Source organism: Ambystoma mexicanum, chromosome 13, assembly GCF_040938575.1.
Source record: "Ambystoma mexicanum isolate Mex_15411 chromosome 13, UKY_AmexF1_1, whole genome shotgun sequence".
Classification (NCBI taxonomy): Eukaryota; Metazoa; Chordata; class Amphibia; order Caudata; family Ambystomatidae; genus Ambystoma; species Ambystoma mexicanum.
This window is the reverse complement of record NC_090938.1, coordinates 513,409,367-513,430,097: the sequence shown is the minus strand read 5'-3', so window position 1 is coordinate 513,430,097 and position 20,731 is coordinate 513,409,367. Positions and strand designations below refer to the sequence as shown.

General features: G+C 45.6%; 1 long non-coding RNA gene across 2 annotated transcripts in view; it reads right to left on the bottom strand.

Annotated features, from left to right (window-relative positions):
* Positions 1-823: 823 nt before the first annotated feature.
* The window catches only part of LOC138521408 (uncharacterized), a 40,629-nt gene continuing 20,721 nt past the window's right edge, over positions 824-20,731 (bottom strand). Inside the window, exon 3 of one of the 2 annotated variants that reach the window (XR_011283037.1) lies at positions 824-1,534. This is a non-coding gene — a long non-coding RNA (uncharacterized lncRNA). Of the gene's footprint in view, positions 1,535-13,542; positions 17,708-20,731 lie in introns of those variants that run through there. The other variant, XR_011283038.1, reaches the window with a different exon arrangement.

Sequence of the window (20,731 nt, the reverse complement as noted above, 5' to 3'; positions counted from 1 at the left end):
GGCTTCCATTTGAGACATTCTGAAATTCGTTGTTAGTGACACACTGCTATTATGAAATGGGTTCCGTTTAATGTACAGATGGCAGTGTGAGACACACTTGCCACGCCCAGTAGGTGCTCTATGATCACTTTCCCGGCCAACGCACCATAAATATGTAGGGTATTTTGTGTAGTTTTGGGGCCTGGCGGTATTTTCTTACCGCCAAAAATAATGGTAATTTGGCAATGACTACTCCTTACATTTAGATTGGGTTTGGCTTTATGGTGGTATACATTTTGTTGGTGGTATTTTGGTGAGCATAATTTATTTGTGGCTTGGCCCCAAAATACAAAACCCCCTTCTTTTGTTTAGACTGTTCGTATGATCTCTAGAGGCCTCGGACCTACATTATTCAGAAACCCCACATTTTCATATAGAGTGCCACCTATGGCTGTTATCGCTGATTTATCTATACCAGTGAACTATATAAAGTATTCACAATAACATGTGGTATTATCATTAATTTATTTACATTAGTGAGATTATGTTTCCATAGGCCTCTTTTTGCTGATTCATGTACACTCAGCAAGAACTATTGCATTATATTCCACTCAGAAAACACACACACATACACTGAGTGGAATCACGCACACAGCTATTTATAATTGCTAAGTCTTACTTTTAGACAACTTATTATTTTTGTTGTTTTATCTATATGGGAAAAATGACAAATGCACTACCTCAAAATCTTCCCCATATCACAAGTGCTATTCCAGATGCACTAGGAAAAGAGAAAGACAAAAACACACTACACATCTGCCTTCATGTATTTTTGTGTTTTATAAACAGTTGCATTTCAGAACACCATCTTACAATTGTTTTTTTTACAGAAATAAACAGAAAAATGTATAGCAGCGGAACGAGATTCACTTTGCATCATCTGTAACAAAGAGACAAAGGAAAACATGCAGCAAAAGAACAATATTCATTTTGCAATATTATAAAGTATCAATTAAACACAGGGGATTCCTTTTTTTCTACTCTGCCTGCCTGATATATATTAGGTCATTTGTACAGCAGCCACAATAATCTCCATTCACTTTGACAATTACCAGTTATCTGTAGTTCTCCCACACGCGATCTCCCTTGGCTCTTGGCCTCTGATGAATGGGCCCGGGATTTTCATTTTAAAGAGCGCAGCGAGAACATGCTGTTCAACCTGCAATCTGCAGTTCTCAAGCCGGTGCCAAGTGACCAGGAACCCCCAGTCTCTGAAGGTCAACAGTGCAGCTGGAACGACTCCTCCCAGTAGCCCAGCATAGGCGACCTCACAGCATCTCTGCAAAAGTGAACTAACTCGAATTCTGTCAGAGCTTGTCCAGCAAAGCTCTGTTGCTTACGCAGCCTGTCTTCAGATATGCTTCCCTCCAATCATATTAACAGAAAGTGTATTAGGTTGCCACCCCGGTTTCACAAACTTCATACTAATGAATGTAATAACTGTTTCTGTTTTCTGTTTCCTGGTGCCTTTCGGTCCTTCACATTTCAGTGCAGCCTGAGAAAATCAGAGAAAAATGCATGTTTAAAAACGACTCTCAGAGCACATCTCTTCTGCCTCTCTATCCACACTGAGAACACATTAAAATGTTAATGAGTTAGAACTAGTGTTAGTATTGGTTAATTAAGTCAGTCAAATATATAGCTAATGTGTTCTCCTGTGAATGAGGAATTTCAAGTGGGAGAAGAGAAAAAAATAAAAACATTCTATTATGCTTTCAAGACTGTAACCTGTCTTCATGTGCATATCCATATGTTACACTGACAACATCTGACAACATCCGGCTGGCTATATGTGTGCCACGTTATAGCAATAATGTGATCCCATGCGGTGGCGCTGCACTCCAAAATACAATAAATTACACTACATGTATAATACATTTGAACAATGCTGAACAGGAAAATTATAAAACATACATTACCAATAAGAATTTTTCATACAATCTACAAGTGGTGACTCGTGTAAATGCAGGATGGCCCCTTTACATTTTCTCGGAGCCGTATAACAATATTATTTATTTATTGTGCATTTGTTAGGCATTTATACAGCAAGTCAATTCAGTTTCAAAGCACCCACAGGGCACCAGGGAGGGAACATGGGATTGAAAAAAGCAATTAATACAGTGGAAGATAAAGACGGACCTACTATGTCGTGTGAGTATTCAGACCGTGCAAGTGCAGCGAGAAGAGGGGAAATGGGGGTGGGGGTAAGTGCTGGAATGTCTGTGCTCGTGAGTGAGCAGCAGATGAAGTGCATAGTATGGTAAATGTTATTGGGTAGAAAGTGCAAGCCTACAGAAATGAGGCTGGAGGGTGTCAAGGCAAGTGCTGAGAGGTTGGCTGAGGCTGGGGCGATTGGGTATGGGAGAACAGGTCCCCAAAGGATACATAAGGGCCCTGGCCTGCAATCACAGTGACTGTGAGATTAGCAGAGGAGGGGTGAAGGGAAGGAGGAGGTGAAGAGGAAAGTCTTGAGGAGTTTCTGTAATTTGAGGAGGTCCTGCTCAAGACAAAGAGGGCATGAGAGGGGGCTGTTCCATAAAAGGAAGCCAGCCAGCTGAATAAAGTGATTGGCCCCCAACCATAGGTTTACCGAAACGCTTTGCACATAGAGAGTGGGTGCTAGAGGACCGCAGATGTCTAGAGGGAGAGTATTTAGTAAGAGAGATTTGCAGATAGTGTGGTCCCAGGCCCCAGACAGCCTTGTGGATGATGCAGTGGGATTGGAATTTAATCCGTGCCACACCCAGGAGCCAGTGGAGAGTTTTTAGGGCAGGAGAGATGCGGTCCCTGGGCTTAATGCCAAGGATAAGTCTAGCTGCCGTATTCTGGATTCGCTGGAGGGTAGTAAAGTGGAAGAAGGTAGATTCCGGAGAAGGCTATTGCAGTAGTCAAGCCCAGAGAGAACCAGGGCTTGGGTAACATCGAACTTCTGAGGGAAAGTGAGAATTCCTTTGAGAGGGAAGTGTTGAAAGTGGGACTTCTTGGCAATGTCCTGAATGTGTGGGAGGAAGAAGAGAGGTCGAAGATGACTCCAAAGTTTCTGGTTGCAGAGGAAGAGCCTATAGCGGACGGTCAGGGCGAGGGGAAAAAAGAGAGAGCATGGGTAACAATGGGAATGATCATCTCAGTCTTGCTGGTATTGAGGCAGAGATTGTTGGAAGGAGGAGAGAGAGAAAGTATGAAGTTGGGAAGCCATAGGAGGCAAGGGAGTGTGGGCGGGCTTGGGTAGGAGGGTAGCAAGGGTGCTCAAGATGTCCTCAGTTTTAGTGGTGAAGTGTGTGGCCAGTGTGTTGTATTACAGAGGGCCTGGGACTGTACAGGGGAGGAGGAGACTGCAGAAATGTTGGCTAGTTCCCTGCATATTTTAAAGAGTTCAGCCATGTTGTTGGATGCACCCGATACCCGTGCCTGGATTTGGGCTCTCTTCTTGGCATGGATGGGGAGTCTGTATTGCCTTTGGAGCAGGCGTTAGGCCAGTTTGTGAAAGGGTGAGCCTGTGGGTTGCCACTTCCGCTCCACAGCTCTGCACTTGCATTTCAGGGCTGCAAGTTCAGAGTCATATCAGGTGTTACGTTTGGAGGTGGGTTTCAGGTGGATCCTCATGACTGGGGAAAGAATATCAAGGGTGTTGGTAATGGCAACATGGAGGTTCCTGGGAGCATGGTCAGTGATAGGGTCTGAAGGTGGGGGTGAGGGGTATGAAGTTGGAGGCGAAGGCAGCAGCTGAAACTCGTTTCATAGGACGGATGTCAGTGAACGAGGTTGGTAGTGCTTTTGGAGGGGCAGTCAAAGGGCTGAGGGGACACAGGTACAAGGAGAGGAGGGAATGGTCTGACCAAGAGAGTGGAGTGACCGGGGGGGGGGGCGGAAGAGAGGTCAGAATGGATGAGGGTGTCTGTGTGGTTTGGGCCAGAAGGGAGAATGGAGAGGTATAGTGATGTGCAGAGGTCAAGGAAGAGAGGTGGTTGCTGTGACAGGGAAGTCCAACTGGATGTTGATATAGCCCATGAGGAGGAGATTAGAGGTGGTTGAGAGTAGGGAGGGGCAGAAATTAGCCCATTCAGAGAGGAACAGGTGGTAGCGCCAGTAGGCCTGTAGATGGTAGCAAGGGTCAGAGAGGAGGAGGGAGAGATGACCAGCTTGCAGACCAGGCTCTCAAAGGAAGAGTAGAGCAGGGAGGTATGACGGGATAAGGAACCCACTCAGGGAAGATTATATCAACCCACCACCATCACAGTGAGGTTGTGGCTTGGAGATGATCTTGAAGCCATCAGGGAGAAGGGAGTCCAAAGGAGTGACTGAGCTGGCATTGAACCATGTCTCGGTAAAAGCGAGAATGTTGAGGTCAGTGTCTTCAAGAAGGAGGAAGTTGTCGGCCGGATGTTTGTTGAAGGTTTTCTGAGGTGGAGAACAGGGAGGTGGTACACCTGTGATAGGGGGAAGGACAAAGAGAGTGGTAGGGGGAGAGGCAGGTGAAGGAAGGAAGTTACTAAGAGACGGCAGGCACCCGTCATAGAGGAGGAGGTTGGGTTGAGGACCCGGAACCAAGATAGTGCCTGTGTGTTAGACATTAATGATGCAGCGTGATGATGATAAGCCGCCCAAGAGCACTTCCCACTTGGTGCCACCGTTAATATGAGAGGATGTGAAAAGGAGGAGAGTGGAGATGAGGAGTCCATAGATCTGGAGAAGGGACAGAGAAGACGGTATCAGTAAAGACACTTCTAGAGGGTGCACTGACGTAGGTGTCTGCAATGGGTAGACCAGAGTTAGTGGACAGGATGTCTTTTCTGTGCTTTTTCCTTCCAGACTTTGTGAGAGAGGGAGGGTAGGTGATAGTGTAGCAGTTAGAGAAGATGGGTGAGATGGTGAGAGCCATAGGGGAGGCAGAGGTAAGTTGAGGGATGAAAGAAGAGGTGCTGCACAGCACAGTTCTAACTAATCCCACCAGGTGGCCTAGTAGTTACAAGAGGCACAAATGCAATCCAAAAAGGAAATTCGAATTTCAAAAACTGGTGCAAAAATGCGATGCAAAGAGGGCATAGAGATGTAAAAAAGCGCACACACCTAAATTCGAATTTCAAACAAAGGGGCACAAATGCATGTCAAAGAGGGCGTAGAGATGTAAAAAGTGCACACACCTAAATTTGAATTTCAAAAATAGGGGCACAAATACATTGCAAAGAGGGCGCAGAGATGTAAAAATCGCACCCACCTAAATTCGAATTTCAAAAGCAGTGACAAAAATGGAGTGAGAGAAGAAGTAGGTTAGGTGAGGCAAGGAAAGCAGAGAAAATAGGCACAGTAATTGGTTCAGAAAGTTAGTGGAGGAGGCAATGGGAGAGTTCAGCCATCACTCATTGGTAGATCTGCAGAGAGCATAGAGGTCCAGGGGCTCAAGTGCATGGGGTAGCAGTATGTAAGCCCAGAGGCTGTTTCATAGTTTAAGGAGGGGGGACAAAATAGTGGAGGACTGGGAGACCACCAGTGGGCACAGACCAAGATGGCCACCTAAGAACCGAGCTCCGCCGCTTGCTCCCAATGCAGAGCATGAGAATGGCTTCCCCCCCAAGCGTCCTGTAAGCACCCCAGTGGGAGCAGAGGCTGGAGGTGTAAAGGAGCTGAGGGACGAATTCCAGCTGCCCCCCTCCCACACTCTCAGGAGGCAATCTGCGTCGGCCCGTGTCCCAGGCCCACAGGGAGGAGCCAACACACCAGAGCCCCATGGCAGCCACGGACCAGTGGAGGTTGTGACGAGGAGAGTGCAGCCATCCAGTGGCAGTCGGTAGCCATCGATGCCCTTAAAGTGGTGCTGTGGGGTGCTGCTGCCAACCCCCTGTGGAGGCCGACAGTGCAGCGGACGCCAGACTGGCCGGGGAAGTGCCTCGCAGTGAGGGATGCAGCGAGAAGAGTGTGACCACCCAGTGGCAGCCGGGGGCCAGCGGTGCCTTCATAGTGGTGCTGTGAGGTGCTGCGGTCCTCCCTCGGTGTAGTCAGACAGGGCAGCAGTCCCCGGACTGAAAAGTGTCCAGCAGTGAGGGACGCTGAGGCTGGGAGCGCTGTTGGCAATCAGTGGTGAAGCCAGGAAACCTGGGAGGGACCCCCTGCAGTGCAAACAGTGAGGCGACCTCCAGAGCACCTGCTGCCAGCAGGGAGCACCAGGCCGGAAGTGGAGGTGAGCAGCTTCAAGAAGGAGCCATGGGCCACCTAGCCAAGATTGAGGGATAAGAATAAAGGCAGCTTTGCAGGTGGTTCCCAAGGACCCTGAGAAGCAGCAGACCGCAGCAAGTGAAGCCGGTTTGGTCTGGGGGAGTCCCGGGGTGGTCCCAAGAGACTGAGTAGAGCACAGGGACCCTAGATGCTTCCAACAGTCCATCTGGCCCCTCAGAAGAACCTAGGGAGCCCCAGGGAGTGTGGTATGCGGGGAACAGCTGGGACAGATATTGCAACTTGGGACTGGCGGCTGCCCCGCATGTGGTGCATGAATTGCGGCTCCCTGAAGGATAGGTGGGCTCAGACTGGACCAAGCAACAGGGTGAAGAGGTGACCAAGGGAGGCCCTGCCGGGCCCCCTAAGAAAAAACTTGCCCAGTACACCCTACGACAAACTGCCACGCGAGAACCACCCAGTCTGTGAGCTTATAAGGGAAGGCAAAGCTGGAGGGGAGAGGTGAGTTTGCAGTGGGGCCAATGGCCAATGGAGCGGATCCCAGAGAGGCCTGACACAACAAAACACAGATGGGGTCAGAGTGTGGTGAGAGGAGAGTTTGGTGCCCAAAACAAGGGCCTGACCCCTTCCAACACTGGGCAGCAAGAATCCTCGAGACACCAATTCCTGCAGTGGTACCGGAGAATGTCAGTGACGGACCTCAGAGAGGAGCAGAGCCGGAAAGACACCATGTTGGAGGGGACAGCCACCCCAGCTCACACTAGGTAAGACCTCAAGGAGATTGTTCAAGAAATCAAGGCCATCCGAAATGACATCGAGGCATTGATCTGTGATCTGAAGGGGAGGGTGGACAAGCTGAAGGACAAAACGTAGGGGATGGAGAGTAACCACCTGCACGTAGACCTATGAGACATGAAATATGAAGCATGATTCACAGGCTTAGAGACCCGGGAGGAGGAGACCCTGTTTAAACTAAACAATCTTGAAAACAGAGAACGTTGGAATAACATACGTACCCCTGGGACTACGAGAACAAAAGGGGGAGACCGCTGCCAACGTCGGCAGAAAACTGCAAGGGCTTATAAATGCCCTCTTCCTCGCAGATGAGAGGAATGAAGTTCAGCTCAAAAGAGCCCACAGAGGAGGAGGAGGCAGGGGCAAGAGCCCAAGGTCAATTGTGGTCTGATTTCTCAGAGGCAGGGAGAAGATGAGGTCCTCGAGAAGGCGAAGCGCTTGGGCAGTGTCCTGTTTGAAGGAGATGAGGTGAAAGTCTACCAGGACCTTTCGGTTCTAACCTTGTCCTGGCATCAAGCCTGTCGCCCCTCACACATTTGCTGACAGAGAAGGGAACTAGATATTGCTGGTCATTCCTGTTTGCACTGATGTTTGAGAGAGGAGAGACTGATTCCCGGGTCACCCATGGCCAGGAAGCACAACAGGTGTTACAGATACTGAAGGAGGAGATTGAGTCTGCCGAGACTGAAGGTGCCGAGGGGACCCCCTCCAAGGGAGATCACCCAAAAGGCTTCAACGTGAAGCAAAGAATGCCGGGGGAAGGAAGTATAAGAAGTACAACACACCGCCTCCAGTGAAATGAATGGCAACAGATACAGGTGGAGCAGACTATGCAAGCAATGGAGTGGCTTAAAGTGTTAGGAGCCAAAGCCAAGTCAGAATGATGGGGGGGGCAGAGGGGCTAGGGGAGGCAGCAATGGAGGCACATGTCTACCGTGGTGGGCCATTTTATGGTGGTCGTCACTGGTGAGAAACTGGGGCCTTGGGAGGGTAGGTGGGAGGGGTAGGAGGGATGGGGGTGGGAGGTTCAGATTTGTTAGGGAAAAGTTTGGGAACACTTGAGTTTCTGTGTCAGCTTTGTGTTAGAGGGGTCGGGAGATCATTTGGATAGTCTAAATGTCACACACTGATGGAGGAGGCCGTGCCGATGCACTCAAGGTAGGGACCTTGAACATCAAGGGCTTGAATTCACAGGCCAAGCGATCCCTGATAGGTAGTGCATTCCGCTGCAGAGGGCTTGACATAATGGTTGTGCAGGAGACGAGGCTAGTCTGGGGAGATAAAAAGTGCATCCCGGGAGCATAGATTGGGCCGATCTTCTGGGCATTAGGGCGTACCAAAAAGGGTGGAGTGGGCATCCTCCTTAATCGGAGGACATGCCTAGCCAAACCACAGGTGTGGCAGAAGGCAGATGGTATAGCCCTATTAGTCTCTGGTACCCTGGAAGGAGTCCAGGTGACCCTGGCCACAGTCTACTGCCCAAACCTAAGACAGTGCCAATGTCTCTGGGAAGTGATGGGGGAAATACTTAGTCAGACGGTGGGCCTACTGTTACTTGGGGGCGGGGGGATGATTTCAATATGAGGGCAGACCGGCACATGGACCACGGTGGGGGTGAAAGCCAAACATGAGGCGGGGGAAATCACAGGAGGGGAGTGGGGACTTCTGGGTACATGACTCAGCAGGGCCTGCTGGATGTGGGAGGGAACACCACCCGATGGATAGTGGCTTTACCTTCTTCTCCTCACCTCATGGGTCCAAAATGAGGATTGATTACTGGTTCACAAAACTTCGCTGGGGAAATGAAGGTAGCGATAAAAGAATATTACCCTCAATGATACCGGGGAGGTTGAAATCGAAATGGTGAGGGAGGCCACCAAGGCCTCCTGATAAGAGAGGGTATGGCAAAGAAGAGGGTTAGGACCCTCCTGATAGAGAAGCTCAGGAGCAAAATTAGGGGTTGGAGGTGGGGGAGACGGATGGGGCTAGACTGCAGCTGGCAAGGGAATAAAGACAGGAGCTGAAGGAATTGGAAATGGGGAAGGTGGTGTCTGGCCTGCAGTTCCTCAGACAGGGATGCTGTGAGAAGGGGGACAAGGCGGATGCCCTGCTGGTGTTGAGGCTGCAAGGGCAGAGAGCAGAGCACTGGGTAACGGCAATGGAGGATTCCGGTGTCTCTCTACATTCCACCACAGGGGAAATCCTTCAGGAATTTGCCACATTCAATGAGCTGTTGTATGGGGAGGAAAGGGCAATTGAAGAGGGAGCAATGGAGCGATACTTGAGTGGGGTTCACCTGTCGACCCTGCGTGAGAGCGAGAGGAGGAGGTACTGGTGGCGATTCGTGGGTTGAAGGTGGGGAAGGCTCCAGTGGATGATGGTTACACAGCAGGGTTTTATAAAATGTTCACAGGTGGTCTAGCCTGGCACATGGCAAAGTTGTTCAATCACATCTTGGCTACAGGAAGGGCACCCCCGTTGTTCGTAAGAGCATTAATAACGGTGATCCCTCAAGCAGGGAGAGACCCTAAGAGCTGTAAATCATATTGCCCTATATGCCTCCTCAATGTGGACTCCAAGATCTTCACAGGGTGCTTGCCTCGAGAATGGAGAGGGTCATGCCAAGATTGGTGCACTCGGATCAGGTAGGTTTTATCAGGGGAAGGCAGGGGGCTGACACACTGCGTACAATATTGCATCTGATGGAGGCTGCAACAAAAAGACAGGGCAACCCTGTGCTAGTCGCCCTTGATGCCGAAAAAGCATTTCACTGGGTAGACTGGGGCTTTCTCTATTGAGTCATGCGCAAATACGGGTTTGGGGAAAAGGTTATGAAGGGGATACAGGCACTGTACTCATCCCCGGTGGCACGAGTGGTGCCTAATGAGAGACTGGTGCGGTCCTTCGACCTGAGGAGGGGAGCGAGGCAAGGATGCCCATTATCGCCACTCCTATTTGCGCTATCAATGAAGCCACTTGCTGAGCGACTCCGGAGGGCACCCCATGTTGAGGGCATAAAGGTCTGGGAGAAGAAATTTAAGGTGGGGCTATATGCCAACAACGTCCTGCTGCATTTGGTGAACCCACAGAGCTGCACCCCAGCAGTGCTGGGAATAATTGAATAATACGAGGGCTACTCAGCGTTCAAGGTGAACAAGGAAAGGTCGGTCATATTTCCCTTCTCAGGGGATGGACAGAGGGATGTGGAGGCACTCCGGCCCTTGGGGTTGGATATCCAGTTAGAGAGCATACACTACCTGGGAGCACCATAGTTAGACCCGGGAGGGACCTGAGTGGAGTTAACTATTTGCCCCTGTTTAAAAAATGGTATAGTGATATGGTCTGGGCTAAAGGACACATCCTGTGGATGGGGAGGCTGAATGCCCTGAAAATTAATTTCCTTCTGAGGGTGCTGTATATGTTCCAGATGCCACCCATAAGGGACCCGGAGGCCCTCCTGCAGGAGGCTAAGGCTCGGATGGTAAGGTCCTATGGCAAAACCAGAAACCGAGGGTGGGATATGATACCCTGATTCTCCCCAAAGACCGGGGTGAGTGTGGCTCCAGGAACTGATGTATCACTACAAAGCCACTCAGTTGAGAGCAATGGTACCACATCTGCGGGAAGACCCTCATAAACAGTGGGTTTACCCGGAAAAATACCACATGTGCCCAGCGACGTTTGGGGAGTGGCTCTGGGTCCCAAGGGAGAGGCATCCGAGGAGAATTAGAGAACACCCCTTCCTGGGAATTTACTGGGAAATCTGGAAAAGGGGACCTGGAATGCAGGGAGTCACCACATGGCCCTCGCCGATGAGTCACATTCCCCCCCCCCCCCCCTGTGATGGACGAGATACCCGAGCCGGACAGATATCAGAAATGGTTTGAGGCGGGGATATCCAGAATTGGCCAAATGGATACAGGAGCTGGAAGCCAGCTTGGAAATAGGAAGGTTACCCGTACTTCTTTACCTAAGGCTAAAGAGTATCTTCACTACAGTGAAATGGAGGGATCTGATTCAAAGAGACCTCACCTCCGTAAAGAAGATGCTCGAAAGAAACACGGAAATGAAGGGTCTCATCTCATTACTCTATATGGCATTGCTAGAAACCTCCAGAGGCACGGCACGGTAGAGGGACTCAGGCAAAGGTGGGAAAGGGACCTGTGTCTGGACTTGAACGAGCACCTCTGGCAGCTAATGTGTAGGAGGGCCTTCAAAACATTGATAGCCTGCCAGTACAAACTCCTGGTTCAGAACCCTCATGTGGCTGGGCGTAGGACAAGGCCCGTGAGTTGAACAGTCCTGAACACCACAAAAAAGTGTAGTACCATCCTGAAAGAAGACCTATGCAGAGAAGGTGCTTTTTAAGGCGGCCCAGAGTGAAGTATGGCCGTGTTGCAGGCATCTAATCCTATGAACGGGGACCTTGTGTCGTGCTTACAAAATTAGCAACATGATGTGCAATAGTCCAGTAGGACGCCACGTGGGTATGCGGGCGGGCGAGTGATCAAGCCACCGAGGGTGGGATCCCATGGGAGAAAAGGTTCCTCGTACCTGTGTTATTGAACGGGTATCTCCGCCGGCTCCACACAGCACTGGATCCTGCACTGCAGCGTGCCGCGCTGCGGTCCATGTTTTTATGTTACTTTAGGCACTTGCATGTACTTATATGCACATAAAACATTATTATATGCATAATCTACATATAAGAATGCTTTTCTGTAGAAAACTGCAACAGAATAGATGATAATAATAGATCAGAAGTTTATGTGGACAGTGTAGGGTTGGACACCCATTTTCAAACGCACCCAAGGCTGCAATTTGGAATACAGCGGGTGCATTCTTTGTGAGTAGGTACAACTCCCCAAGAAATGCACCTCATCTGTACATTTATGAATGCTCACAGCAAAATACACATCACCCAATAAGAGTAAAAACATGCCTCTCTCGCCCATGTAAAGCCACCCCTCTTCGGCCCCATAGACATAAAACGCTGCTAGCAGAAAATAGACCTCTGAGCCCCCAATACAAGTGTAGGTGAAGTGCAACCATACAGTAGGAATGTAGTGGAAGGGAGAAAAGTGTGGCACCAGAATTGCAGCTTGCTGTATAGAATGGGGGCACATTTACATGGCATCTTCATAGCTCTAACATAACCCTACCATGAAATGCAGATGTACATTTGGACTACCCCAGGACTAGGATGTTAGGATAAAATGGCTGTGACAACAGTCTTTCTATTGGGGACCGATGGCTTCGCTTGCCTATGTATGATATATTTCAGTATTTTTAATTTCTCTACAAACTTTACAATTTCATAAAGTGCAAACAGTGGAACTTTCTCACCAATTGTGCTGCCAGAATTGACATTTTCCACAACTCTCCAGTTATCTTGTCCCAGGATCATATGGAAGGGCTTACAATGGGTGAATTTCCAGCAATAAAAAGAACTGGAAATATGTTTCCCAGTGACAGAGACCAAATGGACCTTCTTCCTCTGCCAAGTGTTTCCTCTTTGGTTCTCTGGCTGCCTTTCAAAACAAAGTCTGCACAACAAGAGAACCAGTGGTGTCACATCAGCACAATCAGAGCGGGGGAAAAAGTGACATCAAATGACCTGTGACATCAAGAATGATATAATACATGATATGTGACCTAGATTGCTCACCGCTGTATGTTTGCATCTAATTATGCCATTAGCCTGTGGGAAACTGTGTTAAAAAAGTGGTTGATGGCTGGCATAAGCAACAGGTAACTTATTCAGGAAAAGGTTTGTGAAGACCAGAGGCGTTGTATAAATGGAGGGAATTGGCCCATTCAATGTGGTAGTTAAATTATATTATAATTAACCAATAATTCTATGAATTGAAGAATTTTGCAGGGTAGGCCCAACCATGCCAGTGTTTGAGTGGAATATAACATTATCCTGGGCAAGGTTATCATGACACTTTAATAGTCACTTTCCAACTCAACATGCTGCCTGATATTTATAGCACGGTTTAATGAGCCTTGATACAGCACAAAGAGATGTCAAACCTGTGTCAGCTACATTTGAATACATTATTTTAGAAACAAAAGTATCCTTAATATGTGTTGAATTATCAAGGATACATTATCATCATAAAAATACACTAGCATTTATTTGAAAAAAGGGGATATCCATACGAAGTTACAAAACAAGGGTGATCCACATTGTTATGCTTTCAAAGAGGCCACAGAGATTACAAGCAACAGCAACATAGTGATATTGGTTGTAGAATTGAATGGAAATGAATAAACATTCTCCAGATATTTGTACTTGTTTTATTGTATTGTAGACGCCACCTGAAGGGCAAGGCCCTTCCTATTTCAGTGTCAGAACACAGGAAAATGACAGAATGCAAAATTATTCACAAAGTCTGAATTTGTAAAAAGCATTTCAGAATCATAGAATGTGTGGGCTAACCAAATATTTGTTTGATTATTATCAGTAAAACATTGTTTAAATTGAACACTTTTTTCCTTTTATATAATGGCAGTGTGCAGTAGCACCTTGAGCGTACCAAGTGCTGGACGGGATTACCACAATAACTGATTTCAGGCCCAAATAACCAGACAGACTCAAAGAATATGTCAAAATGCTGCTTTATTATCAGTTCAGTGAAGTAGAGAAACCAGGCAAGCATAACACGTCACAGCTAACTCACTCTGAGAGCATTTCTGTTAAGCAAAAGACTTTATACCTCAATATATGTCAGCTTTGATATCCTACTTGGCAAACAGTAAAACCTATCCGGCAGAGGGATTGGTAAGGGAACATATATACCTATTACTCATTTAGGTGTTAGTAACATCATTGGCTGGCCCTAATCAAATAGGCGTGCCTCTGACTTCATATAACACAGACAATAGTAGAATAATATCGGCCATCCTGCTTGGTTGGCACTCTCCTCCAACCTTAGACATTCTGCTAGTTAGCAGCACGTAAGCAAAACGGAACGCAGATGCCGGGAACAATGTCAGACAACTGCCAACTTGACTAATTAGCCTACCATCTCTCATCAGTTAGGCTCTAAGCCAAGGCTGCTTCTTTGTAGTTCTTTGTAGTTGAGCTTGCGGACTATTCTCTTCCTCAAATGTTAAAGGGAGTGAAGGTACATTGTTATATTCATCTGGAGCCTTCATGAATAGGCCTTGTTTTCTCGTCTTGCACCACGTGAGAGGAGACCATTTTTCTTTCTTCTATCCTTCCATTTAGTGCCATTTGATTCAATTATATTGAGTGCTATTACTCTCTTCGGCCTCTGGAGACTTGATTGCTCTGTTTTGCATATGCTTTCTGTATCTTTGATTGTCCAATACTCGCAAATGTTCACTCCTTTACTTAGATTAAGAGAAATATGTCCTATGTGCATGGCTTATCCTCTTTGACTTCGTTAGTACCTTGCAGTTGCTTCTTGCTGCGGCATCCTTGATCCTGAGCCAAACAAATATCCTTTGTTCTTGCACAATTCTATATTTCAGCACCTTGCAGCTATGCAGCCTTGTTTTTTCTTCTTGAGGCTTCTAGCTTACTATTATACAAAACCGACATCCATTTTCTCAGCATGGCTGCTTTACTCGTGTTATATTTCCTATGTTTAGCAAGCTTCAATATGTCTCATCTACTGCATTTCTTCTCATTTATCTTCTCTGCATAAATGATTTCTTTCTATTTGCATATTCGTTTACTTTGTTACTTCAGTTACATCTTCATTCTTTAAATACTTGTATATCGTTTCAGTGCACCCTCGTCTTTTCTCTTTATGGTGTCACTGTACACCTGTCAGACTTTACTTATAGTTATTCTATGTCCAATGGTGTCTGCAGACTTCCTTCTACCACATCAGTCTGAGGATACATTTGGTACAGTTCTCTGAGTGCATAACGAATTTTCATATCTCTGATGCATTCATGGGATAAGACCAAGTGTCATGCATAGGGCTTTCTTGCTGTTCATTCAATATCACAGAGATGAGGGGGTGGGCTACATGAGTGATGTGTGCATCTGCTTCTCTACATTCCTCACATAGTTCTGATGATACTTGGGATAATAAAACTTTGTTCCTGGGGGTGCAAGGGGACTTTCTTTCAGGTGCTTAAGATTGGTGCTTTCAGTCTGTGTGTGCTCATCAGCCACAGCATTCACGCCAATCCTTATTTTCATCCCAATAGCTTTCTTCACTGTCTTCTTTCATTGTCCTATAATTATTCTTATAAGACAGAATCCTAGCAACACCAACACTAGTATTGCTCCCAGTTGTTTGAAAGCATTTGCCATCCGGGCTGGAACCTACGAGACTAGAGATCAAAACCAATCTATATCTCATGTCTTATCTACTTCTTCCACCATTTTCGTTTGCAGAGTTGACAACATAGTTTTTGCTTCTGTCAGGGTTCCATTTTCTCCATCATGGGCAGGTAATTTACAGCGAAAACGCCCACTTCTTCCATTGCTGTAATTAAGTCCAAGACATACCTGTCTGGAGGGTCATGAGTCTGATGGGCCTAAATTCTTCTCTAATTGCATTGAATCCTTTTATTGCCATGTTGATTGTTTGTAGCAGCTTCTATCTGGTGATTAGTAACCATTTGGCATTCACTGCAGCGTGAAGGCCTGACAAGTATATAGCTGCAAATATCACTGCTGTTATACTGAACAAACTGTGCTCAACTGGAATGTCATGTTAAGCTTCTATTGATTATGCTGAAAAGTAATGCTCTCTCTTCTGTCGGGTGAGGTTGACTGACCTCTTCTTCCTTTGGTGTGCCTCAATTTTCAGGAATCTATCTATGTGGAGATCACTTTGAGGGATCACCAACACAGAAACATGTATTTTCACTGTAGGACATATTTCTCTGCAACTTTTCGGTAGCTTCATTTAAGCTTTGGATCCACAGGCCCTCTAGTGGTCCATTATCACGGCAATTCCTTCTGTCATTCCTGGCACACCAATTATTTGCTGGCATCCTTTATTTTCTCCAACTGTTATCAGACCCCTGTTTCTAAAACAGAGTGTTGCATTCTTCATGGACTGTATAGATACAAGTCCTGCTTCTTCTTCAACCCAACTCAGTAACTTTGCATACTTGCCCCAGTCCTTAAGACAGTCGTCATTCACTGTTTGCACTACCATCACTGGTGCTGTCATCAATAAGTGTGCGCTGCATGCCAACATTCCTGCTTCGCATCCTGTACTGGTGGATAATTGTCCATATACCAATAGCTGAGCTCTCTTCCAGCATTGTGGCAATCCTGGCGTTTCCCAGTTGTCTGCACAATTCAGTCTCTTTTTTTCAACAATCTTTACCTTCCCTCCAGTCAACCCACCAAATGGGTACAGGAGCATTCTGCTCTTCCAATTTGGATCATTTTCCATCTTCTGTGTCTTTATGGAAGCCTCTACATATGGAAAGGTTCTCTTGGACATCCATCATAGGGATCCCCATTTTCCTTCAAATTGTCCTCTTGTTAGGCATGCTGCTAGATGACTGAGACACTTCGCTTCATGTACAGGTATTTCTCTTACAAATAATGTTCTGGCTGTGCTCGTGACATAAGGGATGAGAGAGCACACACACATAGCAGCTCTCATCTGACGTTCTCCACCCCACCTCACTCGTGTGTTAATACCACGTTATTTTTTAAATGTTGTGAATTATCAAGCTATGTATTTATATCCTGATAATCTTCTTCAATATCCCTCTTTACTCAGTTAATTTGTTTGAAAATCTCAGAGAAAATATCACTCGTGATTTTGTTAGCAATACAAAGATATGTCTTTTTGTTGGATACTTCATTTAAATTATAAAACATCATTTTGCGTAATGCTAGAAGTATAAAGAATTAAAGAGAACATATTGTAGAAGACTTAGCTACAAGAAGTATTGCAAATTAATTAATGTATTGAATTGTATCCTGTGCATTAAGCAGCCTTCTTGCTTGCATTCTGTATCTTACATAATGGACAATTCTCACCTTCTTTAATTCAGTCATTCAGCTTCTGTCACTTTCATAAACCACACTTTTTTTATATCAGAAATTGTAATATGATTGCAATAATGATCCTGAAAATAATATGATTGTTTATTGGATTACCCAAAAATGTGACAATATCAACATGCCATCTCATTAGAGCTGGATAAGAGCGAAGTATGTATAAAAAAATCAACATACAAAAATGTGTGTAACATTACAGGCAGCATAAAGTGTTGTGTACCTTCTTTGTGTTCTTGCTTCAAAGCATTGTCTCTTTAACCTATCAGAAATAGTTTTGTTGAACACTGCAAAATGTTGTTCATTTCCTTTCAAACTTGGGAATTATTGACAGTTTCAATTGTTTTTACTTCATCTGTTCTTTGTTGGCTGTTTGTAGCCGATCTCATCTGCATTCGCTCAAACATCTTCTCTTGCTTCGCTGACAGCGGGTCCAGGAGCAGTAAGGGTCTCTCCTTTGTAAAGCTTTATGTCGTTCAGGTGCAGCCAAGCTCTTCTTCCTTCGATCTTCACAGCAGTGGGAGTGACCTCTACTAGGTCCTTCAACACAGGGCTTATTCCAAGTGCGGATGAAACTCATAGCAAGCACTTGGTCACCAGAGTACAAACTAGGTGGCTTCAGTAAGTATATAGGATCAATTGTTAGATGTCTTCTTCAATCTACTTTGACCCTGCCCTCTGATTTTTGATCTGTTGGGAAATAAAAGACATAATAGAGGTCATATTTGTCAAATACTCATGCATCTCATCTCTCATTCCCTAATGTTTTTGCTACACTATGGGCATCAGTTTTTATTCGAGAGGGAGGAGCAAGGGGCACTCTCATGCGTCATCCAGTCATCAACTCATGAGGGGTTTGAGGGTGATCCTCAAAGCAAACAAAGCAAGGGGAAGGCAATGTAGCCAGCCCTTCTCCAAAGTAATTTCAATCTTAGCTATCCTTTCTTTAAGGAGTCCATTTAAACGCCCACAAACACCATTTGCCTGTGGGGGATAAGCAGATGAAAATGTGCGCTTTATGCCTAATATAAGAGCTATCTGTTCGAACAATTCATTTATATAATGCAGCCCATTATCAGACAGTAGGATTTCGCACACACCCCATCTAGGGAACACCTCACGTAGGAGAAACTTGGCAGCACATGTGGCATTGGGGCGCGTACATGGACCTGCCTCAATCCATCTGGAAAAAGGACATGCTACCACTAACATATCTGCAGCCATTGCATGTTTGCAACATGTCCACATAATCTATATGTAAATGCTGAAAGTGACCATTGGTTCTGATTATTGCTCCTCTCACTGTTCGCAAGGGCCCTGCTGTGAACTTCTGGCAGACAATGCAGTTCACAATAAACTGTGCAACCTGTTCTAACAAATTTGGTGAAAGCCAATCTTCTGTGATCATGGCAGCAAGATTCTCTCTGGCTATATGCACAGAACAGTGAAGCTGATCCAGCGCAACTCGCAATAATGCTAGAGGCAGGACTGGCTTTCATCTGCTATCTTGTCTCCATATAGCCTCTGTCTCTTCCATAAATTCTCCTCTTCCTGTGGAGCTCTACCTTGCAGCTCAATTAACTGTACAATGGACTTATTTCAGCAGCATGCAAGGTTCTGACATTTGCTTAACGTCTTCTACTTCAAAATCTGAAATAATAATAATTATAATAATAATAAATATGCTGCTCTTTTGGCTTTAACATCTGTGGCTTTGTTACACCTAGAAATCATGTCTGCCCTCTTAGTATGGGCTGTGCACTTCACCACGGCGATAGCCAATGGGAGCTTTAATACCTTAATGAATTTGTCCAATAGTGGCGCATGTTGCACTGTTGTGCCGTCTGCGCGTAGGAAACCCCTCATTTCCCAACATGACAATCCTGTGTGTACGGATGTTGTCACATACGCGGAGTCAGAGTACACTGTCACTTCCTCATTCTCAGATCTTTGGAGTGCCGCGAAAATCACCCCAATTCTGCAGCCTGTGCTGAGCAATGTAAAGGCAATGTTGCAATTGTCACTACTTCAAATTCACCATCACATGTTAACTTTACTACTGCTGATCCTGTATGTCTTTCTTCTGTTTGGTCAATTTTTGAAGCACTATCAAAGACTAGAATTTACCCCCCTCCAAGGGCATTTTCTCTGACAAGGGGAATATCATCATAAAACTCAGTGTATGTTCTGCAGTCATGTACAAGGTCCTTGTTCCCTGCTGGGTCTGCTATGAATGTCGCTGGATTAACTACTCTACATCTAACAATTTTGATTGCTGGGTTTGAAATAAACACTTCATACCCTGACGCTCTGTGTGTGGTCAGTGTACTTTTGGGTTTCTCCTAAATAGAGAATAAGGAATGCTCGACGAACAACATCATTGAGCACCCCATTTTAATACTTGCAGATTTTTCCATCATGAAAGAAGCAGCAGCTAAGGCTCGCTTGCAAGGATAATGCCCTTTCATTAATGTACCTAATATACCACTCTAGTAGGCTAATGTTTTATGTCCATGTCGAATGCTGTCTTCTGTTTGAGGACTGCTGTCATCACTGTTCCATTTAAATATGAAATAAGTAAAACACCTTATTATAGTCCAGAACTCCTAAAACAGAGGCTGTACAAATCGTCCTTTTTAATTCTTTGAATCCTTCTGTGATCTCATCTATCCATTTTCTTTTACGTTTACCTATCTGGGCTTCCATGAGTCCTTTTAAAAGTGGTTCAATAGATTGTACTGTAATCAAAAACCCAGGCCCTATAATAATTACATAGGCCTAAAAAGTGTTGCATTTCCCTCACTGTCTCAGGTTTTGGAGTTTTCATAATCGCTTCTGCTCTCTCAGGTGTCATATTTCTCCCCTGTTGAGAGATTAACTGTCCTATGTACAGGACGTCTTTCTTGCAATGTTGTAGCTTCTCTCAGTCCACTTTGTATCATTTATCTACTAATATTGTCATTAATCAAACTGAATCTTCTCTGCATCTTTCTTCTGTTTCACTGCATACTAATAGATCATCTGCGTACTGAATTATTGTGTTCTCGAGTTGTACATTACCGAGGTCCAGCCCTATTAAAGATAGATGGGGACTCACAGTACCCCTGAGGTAATCTTGTATGTTTCCAGCGCTGGTTTCTACATGAAAACAAAGTTAAATCTTGTGATTCCTCATGAAGGGAAATTGAAAAAAAGCATTTTTAAATCTTTAACTGTAAAATATTTAGCTTTAGCTGAGATGTTGCATAATATAGTAGCTGGATTTAGAACCAATGGAAACTCTTCTTTGACAATATTGTTTAGAGGGCGTAGATCCCGAATAAATCTCCATGAACCCCCCCTGTTGATTTCTTCAGTGGATGCACAGCCGTGTTACATGGGCATTTTGATGATACCAGTATTCCCTGCTGTATTAAAGTGGAAATGGTTTCAAATATGCCTGTGTCTGCTTCTCTGGACATGGGATACTGCTCCACTCAATAGACCAACGTCAAATGGACTACTGGTCCATAAAATGCTTGGTACCTTTTCTAAATATTCGTGGAAAAATGATGGTTTCTTTTTTGCCAATGCCATTCTCTGTGGTATTTCCCTATTCTCAATTTTAATCCAATAAGTGAGACTTATGAAAAATACTAATTAATTGTCTGAATAATAATTTCTGAACAGCTCCTCACCTGTCATGTTTGTCAGTCTGTATCCTTTGCCAAGAGC